Source organism: Anas acuta, chromosome 13 (genome assembly GCF_963932015.1).
Source record: "Anas acuta chromosome 13, bAnaAcu1.1, whole genome shotgun sequence".
Taxonomy (NCBI): Eukaryota; Metazoa; Chordata; class Aves; order Anseriformes; family Anatidae; genus Anas; species Anas acuta.
The window spans coordinates 10637620-10655664 of NC_088991.1; the positions used below are offsets into that span (position 1 = coordinate 10637620).

The following is an 18045-nucleotide window of genomic DNA, read 5'->3' on the forward strand; positions in this document are numbered from 1 at the left end:
TTTCCAAGGGGAAGGAACAAAAGTATAGGATTTTTTTTATTATTCATTTATTTTTTAATTCATGCAGCTAGTATTCTTCCAAAGAGGGCGTGAAAAAACAGCTAGAAATGTCTCAAAGCACACCTGCTACACCTCCACTGAGTTCTACATTGGTTTGTCTCAGAAGGAGTTAATTGATCAGGCCCTTAAAATATTTGGTTTGTATTTGAGTACCTCTATGTGCTGTATTTTGAAGAACAATTTCTGTAGGAGGATTTGCATGCATTATTGTAGTAAATGGAAACTCCCATTGAGAAACTGAGCATGAGTATTATTTCACCTAAAAGTCTATTGTTAATAGCTGCATAATATATTTATTGAAAAAGATTTTAAATAAGCTAATTCAGTGAGCAGTTGATAGCAATTATGTGACTTCCCCATGCTGAACACAAGCCTTCAAACAGAGAATAGATCAAAACAAGGAAGCTCTTTGTTTTTCCTACTCATGAAGTCCCAAGCCACCTATGTTCAAATGACACATTCTCTATTCTGCCTACAGAGGATTTAACTGAAAGAAAGTTATTCCCTACCCAAAGATCAAATTAAGTCTATTCAGGAAACAAAGTTAGAAACTGAATTTCAAATAATTTAATTACACTATATAATTACTTTACAGGATCCATAAAGTATTCATTAAACAATAGTAATTCCTACCTGATTCCCACTATGACACACATTATGCCTTTGAAACATAAAAGAGTTTAAATTCTTTCTTTTACTGAGCTAATGAAAATGTTAAATTACACTAGCAAGAGCCAACTGAGCAATTGAAACAACCATTTCAAACAGATGATCTGGGATGATACAGTATGTTTCAAGGTGGGAAAGCATTATTAAATAAATTGCTAGGGCATGAATGCAACACCCAGCAGTTAAACTCAGCGGGCCATAAATGATTCTAACTATGATTTCAGCATTATTAATGTGTTCATCTATCTCTCCAAAACAGTCACTGCAAATATGGATAAATTTTTGAAGACAACTATTCTATAACAGAAAGAAGTCTCACGTTGTCATTTAGTTACCATATGCATTCATAGAATTATTATTTGTCATTTAAATAACCACTGATTAAAACAAACAGAAAAAATATATATAAACCTGTGTCATCTTTAGTTGCTATTTTGTTGTTCTGGTTCACTGCGCATTTAATTAAGATTTGGAAACCCAGTCTGCATTCTGTAGTCCCCATAGTTTCAGTGGAAATGCCAGTTGGAAGTATACTGCAACAACATTGCCTTTTTCCATCAAAATTAACACCAGTCTCAATCCCTTCACAATATGAGAGTTAAGCCTGCATACATTTCTCAAAAGGAATTACAGGGTAGTTCTTCTTACGTGAAGTAATGACATGTCAGCACTGCAAAACGCACTTAGGCAATGGCTGTCACTAATTATATCTGGATTTGTAGTCCATCAGCACTGAGGTTCGACTCACTCGGCCCACTCTGGGGCAGAGCACTGCAACAACCAGGCTGGGCTGCTCTCAGGACCTGAGCTTGTATCTTACTCAGGACTCCAGCGATCACTACATTTGTATCAGCAAGATGGGACAGTGCAGATATACTCATAGAAAGCATGACTCTGTTTCTCAGGGTCTAGGCTGCTTGGCTCTCATCTTTGACACCCATCTCTTCTGTGAACGCAAGCTATTCACTCTCACTATTTTTAACTTCCCCATATCAAACAGAGAAACTATGATTTCAGTTTGTCCAACTTGTTGATATGGACTTCCAACCACCAGGGCTACCTCCTGTTGGGCACATTTACTTAAATTTAAAACCAGGGACTCTGGTTGTGGTCGTAAAGCATTTCACATCTGTCCTGCTTTACGTATGAATTCAATTTACAATACCACCCCCACCCAGGGTCTTGAGAAACACTTCTCATGATCACTGCCATATTGATATTGAAAACTGCCTTTATGAGCAGATGGGCAATTCCAGCTGGCTTTGGAGTTCCACCCTCTCCTGCTATGCACGCAAGAGAGGTTCCCATTTTTAGCTGGCTTAATTTAATTGTAAATGTTGCTACACCACCTTTAAGCAGTTCATGGCAGAGAGTCCCGAGTCAGCTCATGGCCCTCTGGGCATTCCTGCTCTACGAATTATAAAAGCTATTATCAGTATGACAGACCAAGGTTTTCAGTAAGAACCAGTGACTGCCACAGAAATTGCACACAATTGCCCAGGCAGCCCCCCAGTCAAACAGATACCATCTATAGGAACACACCAGTGCCTCCCCTCTATTATCTGTGGAATGAAATGAACAAATTTAGAGCAGATGCATTTGCAAGGAAAAAGCTCTTTGTGTGATCTGAGAAATTTTACACTTTTTTTTTTTTTAAATTAATTAGTAGCCAGTCCAATCACTAGGAAAAAAAAAAAAAAAAAGGAAGAGTGCGACCATTTCAGAGAATCCACAATGTTTTTCCAGGTGTTTTAGGCATCCTCTCAGACACAACATTGAGTGACAGAGAAAGGGCAGAGCTATTCTGAGAGCTGGATGAGACATGAAATTTCTTTATGTCCAACAGAGAATTTTTTATTTCCAAAAGATCATGTGTGTGCCAGAGGCATTCAAAAGAACTTAAGTGAATTGGAAGAAACTGTCAGGTTTCTAGGTACCTTTCTTGCAGGTTGCTCTGGATATCCCATTCAGTTTGTCCAGTATCATGTAACAATATTTTGACCCATAAGAAAATCTAATGGGACATTCTCATAATAATTGTTTTAGTTCCCCTCTTCAAATTGATGAATTGCTGATGAGGTGGTGGCCAGATCCATAATACTTAACACATACAGCTGTGTGTTTTGCAGGAACAAAACTAACCAAGAAACTCAAAAAAAAAAAAAAGAAAAAAAAAAAAAAAAAGGCAAAGAACTGCCAAAAAAATGCAAAATACCTGCCAAAGAACACAAACACAAAAAATAACTCATCAAAGAACACCACTGTGACAGAGTGAAAAAAGTACAAAAAAAAGCCAGAACACCTGCCAAAATGCCATAAATGCCAAAACCCACCAAAAATTCAGAAAAAGTAACATTTCCAAGAACTCAAAGACCCAAAAATGCCAAAATCCCATGGCCCCACAAAATCCCATACTGTATTGCAAAAATGAAAAAGAAAAACCTTCCAAAAGTGTAAAAAAAAAAATCGTCCCCCAAAATGGCAAGAAACCACACCATAAATTCAAGAACCAACCAAAAAAAAAAAAAAAAAAAAGAGCAATGAAATCCCCAAAATGCAAGAAAAGCCTGCTAAAAAACACAAGAAATGCTCATCAAAAAAAAAAAAAAAAAAAAGCATGACAAAAGCAAACTATGGTCATTCCTGTTTATTTGTGTTAAGTTGCTCCATGTGAATCTTGAGCAGGGTTACACTAGGCTCCATGAATATCCATGGAGCCACCTCTGCCACAGATAATTCAGTCTTATGTAGAAAAACCACCTTTATTCCTATTTCATATACAGCCTGGAAAGAAGCAATGACTGACTCAAGGACACAGATAGAAACCTTCTGAGTTCAAGACACCCCCTCCCCACCCACAAAAAAACAGAAAATCTACTGAAAAACATTTAAACTCAACTAAACTAAACATATCCCACCACAGAGTAAACTAAGACTGCAGCACATCATCAAAGAAGTAGAGCCAGCCTGAACATGACTTTCTGGAGGCAACCTTCACACTGCCAGCTGTCAATGACATTTTTGCAAGTTGAAAACACCATAGTAAGTTTCCAAGGAAAGGGATGGCAATAAACAAAAATAAGTGGTTATGAAATCTTTTTTGCCATTAACCATTTAAATTTTCATAAAACTGGAGATTCTCCTAAGCTTCTGTATTTCAGTTAGGCTGGACTTGAAACTTTCCCTCCATCTGTATCAGAGGGTAGGCAATAGACATTACTGCAATATAAATGACAAATACTAGTAACTGGAAAGTTTATAGTGCTGCAACATATTTCTAAATATTCTTGTTTGTAGCAGGACAGGAATACACAAACATTTCGCAAGCCCTGGAGGAAAAATTTCTAGTACGGAAGAAATCAATATAATATGTTTATCATGTAATTTACCACAGTAAATTAGCCAAGCTATGAGCAGGGATATTATTTAGATCAAGACTGTTGCTTTTGCATTTTTGTTTCTTCACCTAATTTATTCTGGTTATTCTATATCTGTGCAAATGTCTACCTAATTATGCAGGCTCATAATTTGACTAAAACAGCAAAGCAACAGTAAGAATCTATTACTAATGATGTGAAAGATTGCTCTCTGTCTATATTTATTGTTTAATTCCCTGTGCATTAGTTCTTCAGCATGTCTAGAAAGAAGCATTCATATGATGGGTAGTGCTATGAGTTGGTCTGCAGGCAGATTTGTATTTCAGCAGCATGAAAGTGATCTACAGACACCCTGTGCTCTGTACTGAAAGATCATTTAGAAAAATATATTGTAGCTTACGCACTGTTTAACCCTAAGATATTTTGAATGAAATAATTCACTCTGAATTCAATTATAAGCAGAGCACCACCTTCTCTTTACATAAAACTTTCATAGTGACCTTAAGAAATGGCAAAACAGAACCATTTCCAAATAAATTAACTTGCTATTGATTTCTTACACATGAGACTATGAGGTCACCAGCAGCGTTTTCTGAGTAAGAAGCTAAAGGATATTTTACTTTCTGGTTTGTATTAGGACTAGCAGTGAAGTTCTTACAGAGCCAAGGGGCACTTGCTATCGACCATTTTGATATTTGATATCAACCACTGCTATGAGTTGGACTCGATGATCCTCGTGGATCCCTTCCAACTTGGGATATTCTGTGAGCACAGAATATCCCAAGTGGCCACCATCACCTGAGGCAGATGGCTCTGTGGAGGTGTCCCTGGAGCGCATCGCATGCAAGGTAAGGAGAAGCAGCTTAATGTTTATAGAGAAAGATTAGGCTGAAGTGGTAATTCCTGCAGACTGATAGCAAGCTGCTGGTTAATTAAGACAGCTGATCCTCTGTAGTTTTTTAAACCAGGATAATTTGGTTGTATATCTAAGCCTAAGAAGAACTTTCACCATTCTGTCCCATATCAACTACAGTAGAAGAAATATATATGTTTCAAAACTGCCTGAAGGATAAGTAAACTTTCTAGAACATAGCCCTGAAATTTCACAGATATTGCATCCACTGGCCCATCTGCCCTTACAGTAGTAAATGGAATAGCTTATCTGTACAAATTGCTAAAGTGTGCTTTTATGCATCATACCAGAAGCCTTGGACTTCCATGGCACTGGCTTAGTACAGAATATCTGCAGTCTCCTGGGCTTCACTCACCATCCCTTCCCAGCAAGACAATACAACAAACAAGAAATGGATTTCTCCAGGCCTCTGCCTCTTTTCAGAGGTAGAACTGCTGTCAGCATCCCTTCAAGTTGTTGCACACCAGAAGGCAAATACTGTCATGGTGGATACTCTGTTCTCTGTTTTGGGAAGGAAAGGGGGGCAGGGAATCAAGCAAGTCATTTAAGGGCACTGTGGTTTAGATCCCACAGCGAGCATATTGCTATCCATCACTATCAGCTGATTCCTACAGATATGATTCAGACATCCAGCAGACATGTAATCAAGAGCTGATCACACATCCTAGGATACATTTTAGCTGATGTGTCTCAGAATCAAAATCTGCGATCTGAGCAAAGAAATCTTTAGCTGTAGCTTCTAGGCTCTAACTCCCACCACCAGCTGTGGTTCAGAAGCATGCAGCCTCCCAGTCCCAGCCGTGTACAGACTGTCTCTATTGATTGAGGGTTCTTAGTTTAGAAACTTCCTCCTGCACACCAGCCAATAATCTGTCTGCCAGTGTCTCAGTCATGCCTCGCTTCCTTGGGATCATGTTCTCAGACTGCAAGCTTCTGCTGTGACAAAAATGCTTAATTTGAACACTGGATGACTAAATACTAACTATAAAATACTAATGAATGCAGAGAATTTTGTAACACTGGTTTAGAGAATAAGCTCTTAAGGCTAGATGTTTATTTAAAGTTTCCAAATCTGTTCTATCATCTTGTTCTAGAGGGGAATCCACTGTACTAGAGATTTCTTTTAAAATGTCAAGGCCTTTAGCTATCCAGCTGGAAGTCTTTAAACACACACATCAACTGCACGAAGCACTAGTAACTCAAATGTAACTAACTCAGAAGCCAGTAACTCTGGCTTTTAAATTAAAGAGAGTGAATAAAGTAACTTTGAGCAATTCAAAGTCATTACAGATGCTTTTCCTCCCTATCACTCAACAGAGAAGCCTGATCAAGGTGCCTAACTTACCCACTTGTACTAGTGGTTCTCAGTACTGCCCAAGATTGCTCAGTTCATGTGATAACCGACTACCACCAGAACCCCAAAAGCATCAAAAACCAGAAACATTTTTCTGGTGACAGCCAATTTCCAGAAAACAAGCTCAGACATTTAGGTACTTCTTTTCTTTTTTTTTTTTTTTTTTTTTTAAACAATGGATTTGTCTGTCTATTCCCTTTTCTTGAAATCCTGACATGACAAAACATACATAATTAGCAACACAACAGCAGTCTCTTTAGGGGAGCTTTCCTTTTATTTTGAACTAAAACCAAATATAAAGAATTTTCATTTTATATATATCTAAAATAAAGAAACCCTGTGAAGTTTAGCTAGTAGACGTTTGCTGTGCTTTCAGTCATTCAAGTCAAGATCATCTAGCAGCTATTTGTATGCATACTCTCCCCAGACTGAGTTGGTTTTGTCTCTGTTGATCTTTCCTGTTTGAACATACTTGTGCTCATAATACCTCTCCAAGGGTAGCAGCAGAGTTATTTCTAGCAGAATAATTTCCTATTATTATGATTTAACTGGTGAGGGAAGAAAGAAAAGAAAGAAAAGAAAGAAAGAAAAGAAAGAAAGAAAAGAAAGAAAGAAAGAAAAGAAAGGAAGAAAAGGAAGAAAAGAAAGGAAAGAAAGGAAAGAAAGGAAAGAAAGGAAAGAAAGGAAAGAAAGGAAAGAAAGGAAAGAAAGGAAAGAAAGGAAAGAAAGGAAAGAAAGGAAAGAAAGGAAAGAAAGGAAAGAAAGGAAAGAAAGGAAAGAAAGGAAAGAAGATTGCAAGAATCTGAATCTTGACTGCATACATTCCACCACTGTCAGCAAGAAATAGGCTCACGTACATTAAGGTCTGACCCAAAGTCATTTTCAAAGGAGCACAGAGCTGACCAGCAAAACTCAGTTTTCCACATCCTAATGCAGTGCCCTAACCACTAGATTACATCTTTTGAACTCACTGTGCACAGTCAGGGATTCGATTTTCAGAAGCGAGAATTTGGTAGCTGTTCTTTTCCACTGCTTAGCAGAAACTTGGTTCCATCAGGTTAGATCAGTGACTTGGAGATATAACAGAGAAAGAGAGACAGTATCTTCATGAAAACTTAAAAGGATCTGAGGGACTTGAATCAGGAGAATAACGCCTTTGCCCACTCTATTTCACACACAGTCTGACAGGGAGACCTTGAGATAGCAATTGTAGGAAATAGACATGATTTCTGATTCCTCCCTAAACTCCTAGTTATTCTTCTTCCATGGAAATCCTTGATCTAGCTCCCTAAGATTAGCGCAGAGGAATATTCACAGGAATAGTGCCATCCATACATGCTAGGGCAGATGATCCTCAATGCAATTTCATTTAAAAACAAGTAGCTATAAAATTGCATGTAACAGAAAAACAGAGCACTGCTGTATTTTGTTAATATAAAGTTGTTTAGAAGCATACTTTAATACTCCACATAAAATTCACAGAAGCCACTGCTGAGTTAACACTTATTTAAAGCATTTTTAAAATGTGACTGAGACATGTTTGTTCATGTGGAACTTAAAATTATGTTAATGTTGCCATACTGGCCCTGCAACTGCACATGAGAGACCTGAACTGATCATGTGGGGCAAACTTCAAAGTGAGATGAGTCAGAATTGCTATCCGTCCATAGGAGGGGTGCATGAAGCCTATATATGCATATATATATATGTGTGTGTGGATATTTACATATAATGTACATATTGTAAATATGCTTATATTACCTATATATATATCTTTTACATTATATTGCATATATATATATGACTCCTAAAAAGAAAAGGGAATAGTAACACCACCTACGCACACACAAAATCAAACCCAAATAAACAACAGGGAGCACTGCACACTGAGTTAAATCCTGCTAGCACCTGTGATACAGTGAAATCTGCAAGCATAACAGCTTTCAAATAGATATTTTTCTTACATTAATTATATTGTGTAGCAAATGATACAGGTTCAAGATAGAGTTACCCTTGTTACCGCTATTTGCAGTGGATTTAGGTCCAGCAGTTGGGAGGATGTGCCACATATCAGAATGACTGCCAGCCTGTATAAATTACTTCAGGACAAGGATGGCACCCCAGAATTACCAAGTGAGCCATGTCAAACTGTTGCTCAGGCTTCAGAGAGAGAGGTGGAAATTTCTCAAGGTCTGAAACTCAGTTGTTATACATCAGACAACTCATCCTGCATAAACATTTATAATGTTGTTAATTATATATACTTTGAGGGATTTAACGCATAAACACAATATATGCAATATGCATATAATTTAATATACACAAACAAATGTAAACATAACATACATACGTGCATATGTATATATATAGAAGAGAAAGATACCTAAAATGAAGTTCACATGCAGACATGGAGCGCACTTTGAAATCAGGGACACTGGTTGATTAAAACAAGAGTTCAGAAAGACAAACCTTTTGACGATCATCTTAAAAATGGCATTCTGGAATTTACCATTATTTTCCACCTATTAAATGTATGATTTCTTTCAAAACTGACAAATGAACCTAAGGGACATATGAACCATAAGAAGGGATTTGAGAAGTTCTACTTTGAATTGCCCTACATTCTACTAAATACTTCCCTTTGCATGGCATTTGTCCCTGATATTGGAGACTACGGGTTGTCCAAAACAAGGTTCTGGGATGATTACTTCCAAATTCAGAAGATTTAATTATCTCATTATGGAAATTAAGAATCATCTGATAACTAATCCTGCTGCATCTTATTATAAAACATAATCAAAAGCAGACACAGTATGATATTAAATACAAATTAGCATTAGAATAATGTAAATGCTAAGAAATAACCTTCATGTAAATAAAGATTTAAAACTGCATAATACTAGAGGAGCTATTGTGAAGCCACACACAAATACGTAATTACAGATATTTTGCAGAATGTACATTATATTATCATTGCATTATAATGTGGCCATTGGGGTCCAGAATTTACAGCTGTATTACAAAAAAGGCTCCTTCTAGTGGGTAGTGGAAAGAATAACTGAGTAAGAACATCGTGGCAAAGTTTAATTGAAATCTTATTAACACTTCTATGCATCATGGTTCAATTCATTCAATTTATAACAGATAAAATTTAAGACATTATAATTTTTAAATTAATAAAATAATCCCCAATCTCCACAGCAAGCTGACTCTTTATCTGCTGCTTTTCATTTTATAAAGCTTTAGTCTCCATGGGTATGGAGATTCTGTGCAGAAGTTAGCAATCAGTGCTCATCTCTCTCCAGAGATACTTATCTGGTCTATCTCATGAAATTTTTTTATTATTTTACACTATGTATAGATAAACTTGGCTTACAGCAAAATTCTCACAATCACAGCATCCTTTTGAACATTTCTCTAGCTTGTTTATTGACAAGGAAATAGAGATCTCTTTTCTTCTTTGACCTAATTACAAATAATTATCCCCTGGGGTACAAGGTTAGCAGCAGGCATACGTGGGAATGGTCACTTTCCTGCATTATCCACTAACACAAAAATACACATCCTGATTATCTATGATGGCCAGCTTCCTGCAGTATTTTATCTCATGATTATATATGGATTAAAGATATTTTGCCTTTGGGACCCATACGGTTGTGGAATAACATATATTTTTTAAATATATAAATTAAGTGATAAGGCTCTGTGTAGAGACGGACTTTTACTACTCTGTGTTTCCAGGGGTGGGATGTGCACAGAAAGATCCTCCACAGCTCAACATTCCTCACACTCCTTGGCCACACTTGGTGGGAACAGACGCCCTGTGAGCTGTGCCAGGATGTGGAGGTGCAGCAGAACAGCCCATCAAGGTGCCTTGCTACTTCCTCAGATGCACAGAAAGACTTGATGCAGGTCTGGCTGCGCAGACTATGACTGACATCAAAAGGAAATGGGGTGTAGCAGAAAACAAACTTCAGAGAGACTGGGAAGAGGCCCCCATCCTAACAGCTCCTTTTAGGGATCACAAGAACTGGTTATGTGGCTAAGCCAATGTGATCCTAACAGTCCCATCAAAATGAAATTCAGTCAAGAACAAGTGACTGAAGGTCACGGCAAGAAAAACTGAGCAGACTTCTGCTCTCATACATACTAGTAGCTATATGCATATTTTGGATGCCTAAGAATAACAGTGCAGCAGTGATTGCCTCACCCCACTTAAGCTTATATTCTTTTTTAGTCTACCTGACCATAGTCTGCGAAGGCCGCGATTGCAGATCTGAAGTTGTTATGTGAAAATCTGGTTTTGAAAGATTTTTCAGTGATCTGTAGACTGACAGACAAAACACACCGAAGTATGAATAGGACTCATTCAATCCATTCCTGGTTCTACTCTAATGCTGCAGAGAGATGGTAACTATTTGCTGGCACAAATGTGTAACATAAAATCTGCTCTAGCCATTTGCAATGGCAAATGTCTGTCCCCCAGATGTCTACAGAAAATTATCTTTAGCCTCCTAAGAAAAAAAAGAGGCATTTTTGGAAAATTTTTGGATATTTCACATGTAGCTTAAACATCATTGAAATGACCTCTAAATATAACTACGTTAACTATCAAATATACCTTAAACTGAAGAATTTTGAAAAACATGAGATTTTGTTTTATTTCTTTGGTACTGTACATCTGTCATGTCAGGGACCAAAAAGGGGGTTATTAGAATACTATTAACTTGAGAACTCATCTTGAGAGCTTCAATCCACTGTGGTATACTGTGTCAATGCTTATAGAGAGAACGTTTTTATTTCACAGTCCATTGAGTCAATGGATGGAGCTGTCTCAGTCTGCTGGGTTAATGTGGGTGCTCCTGATACACAGTAAATGCATTTACGGTATTAAAGAGCATCACTAAATTTTTTATAAAAAAATACATGAAAAGTTCCATATTCTGAATAATATCTTGGCAAAATAAAACAAGTCAATTATTTGTTTTTCAGAATAAGAAAAACAGTTAGTTCATACTGTAAATTATTTGCTAGCTTTGCCACCAAGATTTAAAAGGGAAAAATAAATTTATTTTTCTGAAGTTATGATAGCCCAGAGAGCATGTTTGAAAGGTCAGTACTGCACATATCAATTCATATGAGGGATAATTATACACACAAGTAGCTCTGCATTTATGACGGATTATATTCATTAGTAATGTTTTTCAAGGTCAAGTTGTTGCTAGTTGAGACTGAACAATTTTAAATTTCAAAAGAGGCAAGAAGCTCCTGCAATTGCAGAAAAAAAAAAAAAAAAGATGTTTTGTGAGGTGTCCAGTCACACCCATGTTCTGTGCAAAAGAGGTTACACCATTAAAAAGAGGTTTTCGGAATAAAACTGTTGAACAGAATTCTAGCACGGCTAGCACAAATGGTGCTGTTTTAATGTTAGACCTTTTTCAGAGTCCTGATAACTCAATGATGATTCCATTTAATTCATGAAGCATGTGAAAGCCTTGAAGGGCTGGCAGTCTCACAAGAGACACTTCATTGGCGTTTGTTATCTGCTGTTTTGCTGACTCTTACTTTAGGAAACTTTAATACAATATGATAGAGGTTACAGACAGAAGTTCCACTGACTTTCCTTGTGAAAGAAGGCAGATTGAAATCAAGACAAATAGCAGCTGTCTAGTACTTAATAAAATAATATACCTTTATGAAGGAAGACTCATAATTTGCATGAGGACAAAGGAAAAAATAGAGAAATTTGTATGTACTATGAAATTTGTGTCAAAGTGTCATTTGGTTATTTATATTCTAAGCATCACCAGTTGGAAAAATATTTAACCTTTGTCCACTGACAGAATTATTTATTTTTGACATTATTCAAAGACTTAATCAACTGGGAATAATGTGCAAAATCTTCATATGATGTCTTAGCACAGTATTATTTCATACTTATTATAGATCCTTCTTAAATCCTTACATTTAATGAAACCATTATAATAAAATAAACTTTTCTAAAAAACAGATTAGAGATCTTGTAATATTTTTAACTTACTCACGCATATTTTCAGTCCAAATACACACCTAATGGTTAATTAAGTCCTGAGAACATTGCAGTTTTCCAAACAGTAAAATTATTTTGAAGAGCTGGGTTATTTTCTTTGATACAGGTAATTATTAGCACTAAAGCTACAAAGAGAGCCTTAACTTTACTGGACTTCACTAACACCTGCACAGAAAGCATCATTGCTGATACTGACTCATGTAAAGACTCCCCGGCTAGTGTCCACAGAGGCTTCTACAAATTAGGTAGTCCCTACAGGTGCCAATGCCAAGTTCTCCCTCCACTAATAGACATCTTACAGGCCTGAAAGAAAGAGCAAAGGGGTCCATAGAAGAAGGCAGATCTCCAACACTTGGCTGAAAAAGCCATCAGCTAGTGTATCTAAGTCCAAGCTAGGTATTTTTGTCCTTCTACTGTGCTACTTATGGACAAGGAACACTCCAGCACTATGTCAGTTCTGAACTTTAAAACATCTGAAAATGCTTAGAAAATACCATGTCCATGTTTTATTTTTCATTTCCAAATTGCATCAGGGCATAACTTGTTACCAAGTTAACATATGTTTATGAACTTACACTCTCTTATGAATAGTATTATAGTAATACCTATGACTCAAGAACATAAACCTTAAACTAAAACAAAACCTTAACTCTGTCTCATACATGGAGTTTCATTCTCCCAACTTCTGACAATGTAAGTGCAACCAACTACTGAATCAAACAACCATGAGCATTATTTGAACAAAATAATTTGGCTAAGAGGTTGGAAGCAATGGCTGTAGTACACCACACATTGTGGCACAGAGTAGCTATGAATTTACATTTATAGAAAAGTGGTAGCTATGCATATGGCACTTCCAATGAGAACCAGTACAGTAAATAATCTTTGTGTGTTGACCAGCTTATTAACCCCTTTACATTAATTCAGATTTATTTTACTTACTGTATTGTTTTCTTGATGGTGGATGAGAAGGGTTCAATAGTCAAGAGGAGGTGATTAATTCAGGATCTAAAATAAGAAAACAGCTGCGTAAGTCCTGCTTATCCCATCCTGAAAAACATTTTAATGTGAAGTTGAAAGACAATTTTCAGGGTTAAAAAAAAAATCAGAACAAAATGTAACTGTTCAAAATGTGCAAATTGCTTTTTATTCACTTACACTGGTATAAATCTATAATAATGCAGTGACTAATTGTGCCCTGAGTAGGCAGAAGTGTGCCTGACTAAAAGATTGGAAATGGCAGTTAAATAATTAATGTAAAAATATGTTGATGATCCTAAATAAGAAAATGTGAGATATTTGAAATGAAATAGATGGAATTAGGCAATCTACTTACTACATAAGAGGCATTAGAAATAACCATTAATTGCATATGCCACAAATAAACAAGCCTATGAAGGAGACGTTAACATCTTTCCACTTCTGCTTAAGAGGAATGTGCCACAATGCAGTTAGTTTCTCAACAATTAAATAAATAACTCTATGCATCTAAATACATTTTTAAGGTACAAATACAAATGTCACAGCTTATATGATAGGGAAATTACGAAATTAAGAACTAATATAAATGCTGGAGAGAGGGGGTGGTGATGGAAGAAAACAGACCATACACACTTACTTGATATTAAATGAAGATTGATTACTTAGATGCATATTGTAAAGCAAATTAAATTAAAATTGTATTCAAATACAAAGCCACCATAGGAAGAGTAATTCAAAACTAGGATCAGTAAGGTAGCTGTAGCTTTCTGAAGGGCTTTGAGAGCTTGATGCAGAGAGAAGCACAGAAGAAAAACAAAAACAACAACAACAACAAAAAAAAGGCATTTTGAAGTCTTTTTGAGACCAATTTTCCTAAGAGTGTGTAGTTGTGGTTCATCTCTGACAGATCAGTAGCATTATTCTAAATAGTGAATGGATCAGAGAAAGCTGGGGAGAGACACCTGAGCCTAACACAACCGGGCAACTTCATCAGCATCAGAGTTAGCACTGAGAGTCTAAAACAGCCTATGCAGCTGGGAGAGTCCTGCCTCAGAGACAGCTAATGAGGCATCGCGGTAAGTAACATTTTCAGCATCACTAAAAAAAGAAATCATTCAGCTTCCTCTGCCTGCATATTCTTCCCTCTCTATTTTCTTCTTGAGCAGACAGAGTAGAGCTGGGGGCTTTATTGTTGCTTGGTTTTACTACTGATTGAAGAGATATGCTTGTACTTTTAGATATATTTTGAAACCCAGCCTCCTTTTGCAGTAGCATTTAGGCCTGCAAAACTTCTATCCGTGTTTTAATGTAAACTTCTGGGACTGAGCTTACAGCAGCCTGTCAGAGGAATGAGTGCTCCAAATGATGCTATCCATCTTGTGGCCATGCATTTTGCAGGTGCAAAGAAGGATAAATGATTTTAGTCTAATCTAGTACCTGCCTTAACAGTACTCTCATCACCATGGTAACACTGAAGGAGAAACACACAACTAACCTTTAAGTGTCAGCAGTATGGAAAACATGTTTTGTTCTTTATTTTATTTTATATTTTTTTGTAAAGGTATATAATGCAAAAGATTCAAAACCAAAGACTCTTAATTTGCTCCCCATGCTTTGAGAGGCGATTCTGTTGTGCTCCTTCTTTTGCTTTTGTAAATTTGCACTGTGCTTCAGGGAAGAGATTTTCTTGACAGACTTGCAAATCAGGAATAATTGAGGACTTTGACGAGTGTAAAACTCACGCAAAGCTTCTGTGACCTTGGCATCTCGATGAGTAATACACAGTTTCCTGACTTCATTCAGCTTAGCACTCAGATTAAAAACAACACTGAGAAGCCTCAGCAGAAAACTATGTACATACAGCCACACACAAAAACAAAGAGCTTCCTGGCCATCAAATGAGCCCTGAAAGACTAAAACAAGAATATACCTGCCTTTAAAACCCAGCTTTGCACACACAAGCATTAACTGCTTTGGCACAAAGACAGTTTATGTGAAAACTCACAGGGGACTTGAGAGAAAGTCTTTTCTCTTTACAGTGTCAGGAAAAGAAGTCACATTGATGCTGCTCCATTTTCCACAGAACTTGTCAGAATCATGCATTCACATTGGGCCAGCAGCCAGGAAGTGCCCAGCACGTAGCCCCAGTTGACACAGCACAGTGGGAAGCAGGCTGGAGAATGACTGATAGGATTAAGGTCCATTCCTGGGTCTTGTGCTGGCATTACAGGTTTGCAATGTCCCTGTGTGATGCAGATGTGATTATGTGTGTCACCCGGCGGGGGCTCTGAGCAGCCTCCGTTACATTTCCCACAGCGACACCACTCTGGCCTTGCAGAAGAGTGCCCTGGGCAAACGGCACCACACTCCAGATGTGTTCTGTCCTTTGATGGAGCAGGTTGAGGAGACAGGAATCCACAGCTCCTCGTTGCTTGCTCCAGGCAGACATCTGTGTTCTCCTGTTAGTCTGTTCATCATCTGACAAAGTTTTAACCCAGGCATAGTCAGCATTTGTGAGAAGTGGCATGCAGTATCATAAGCAAGTCTGCAACCATATTTCTTTTTCTCTGTTACATCTAATGTTTGTAGCAGCAAATCAAACAACAGATGTATAGCATCTAGAGTCAGAAAACGTGTTATGTTCCAAACAGATTTACTCTGCAAATATTGGAAGATATTTTCAGCAGCTAATACTATAATTTCTACATTTTTCTTATAAAACAACCAGGATATGATAATTAAACAGGCTACGTAGCTTAAACAACAAAACCAAAAAGTTTATCTGCTTAGAAAAAAAGAAATGCAACTTCAGAAAAACACCAATAAATGACACTGAATTGTGTATCTGTTTTGCTCTGTTTTATATCTCAATAATCAGGATCCTTTAAAAAAAAATACAAATGCAGGTAATCTTTTTAGTATAAATTCATTTGGGAGAATAGAGATTCAATTACTGTTTTCAGACACTTAAGGTGAGTGTAATACCTGATGACAGTGTCTAAAATTATTATTTTCCCCATAAGTTTCCTTTCAAGTTAAATATTTAATTTTCTAATTTCAGATTTGTCTACTAGTCCTATAGGAATACACCGGTAGAATGTGCTTAAAAGAAGTGCTAATAAAAACTATCAATTGAGCTTAGACTGTCTACAATTTGAAAATGAAAATCTTATTTAAGTCCTTAACTTTAGTAATATGGAAAATAAAAGAAATAGTAAACTAAAGAAATTAAGGACCAGAAGTCTGATCACATTACCATGGTACCACTCATAAATGAAGCCACACTATGTCTCTCAACAATAAATGAAGATTTAAGCTAGGCAAACACATCACATTTTGAAAATCACAATAAGTATCAGTCAGATTTTAGGCAAAAACAGTTGTAGCATGTGAGATGATCTCTGATATTTAATATTTAACTAACACTTACTAAAGACTATAACAAACAAGTTTCAACTGTACTTAAAAACTCACGCTCGTCTAGGTTAACAGTTTAACAAAAGCACAAATGTGACCTCTCTCCTTCCAGGCTGCTGTTTGGTGGTTGCCTTATGAAAGACAATTTAGCTAATGATTCAGTTAATCTTTTTCTAACCACCCTCATAAATCTTGGATAAACCTGATGAAAGTTCAAGCATTATTTTAAATTACTCCTATTTATAGTCATGCCCAAACAAAAAGACTATAAAGTAAAATTCTAACAAAGGTTTATATCCATATGGTATGATTCTAAAATTAAGATTTCTTCACATCCATAAGTCCCTTCTCCTGTCATTCTAAAGCTGATGCACTTATTTATTTCCCTTTTCCCTTCTTTATTTCCCTTTTCTTGCACAAAACTGATCAGCAAAAGACAAAAATGGGCAACAAACCTTTAGATGTTGTAGTTAAAGTCCATCTACATCTTTTATGGTAAGCAATGCAAATTTTGGCTTGTAGAAATAACCTTATTAGGTATGCAGGCTTTTCTTTAGAAACACTATCATAAAACCCACAGCTAAGTCATTAATCTTTTCAAAAAGCTTGTTGAGATCCCCATAGGCATTTAAATGGATCATAACAGCCTCACATATGAAATGTAGAGCTGCAGCCAAGGATTTGACAGAAGTGCAAATTTGGACAAATAAGACCATCAAAGCTTCAGCAGAAGAGCTTTCTGTCCTCTCCACAGGACCAGGGGTTGATAAGACCCATCACTGAGGATGAAACTATAAGCAAAGAGATAAAAATGCCAAATTCATGCCAGAAACCCATGGACTGTTAAAAGCCTCCCTGGTTGAAGCCATCAGATATTAAATGATTATATTATTACAGAGAGACTGGCACCAGAGGATAAAAAATAGAGTATTTGCCCAGAGGTCAGTATCCCCATTTGTCTTACTGGGTGATTATGTTGCACTCACAGGAGTGAGGTGAACACTTGCTGTATTGAAACAACTGAATTATGGTAATCTGTTACAAAAGAGTTACACAAATAGAGAAAAAGACCAAAAAACAAAACAAAACAAAACAAAAAAAAAACTGGGATAAACCCCACAAATAAACTGTTACAATACCCACAGACAATGACAACTGGACCAAATCCACTTACAAACTAACCAGTCCTCTGAAAGAACAGGCCCAGATTTCACTATTCATCTCC

At 36.8% G+C, this 18045-nt stretch overlaps 1 long non-coding RNA gene across 5 annotated transcripts in view; it reads right to left on the bottom strand.

Moving 5' to 3' along the window:
- LOC137863598 (uncharacterized) overlaps nt 1-18045 on the bottom strand; it is a 535054-nt gene that overhangs the window by 344242 nt on the left and 172767 nt on the right. For all 5 annotated transcript variants that reach the window (XR_011100998.1, XR_011100997.1, XR_011100995.1 and 2 more), the window contains one exon: nt 13365-13430. This is a non-coding gene — a long non-coding RNA (uncharacterized lncRNA). The remainder of the gene's footprint in view (nt 1-13364; nt 13431-18045) is intronic.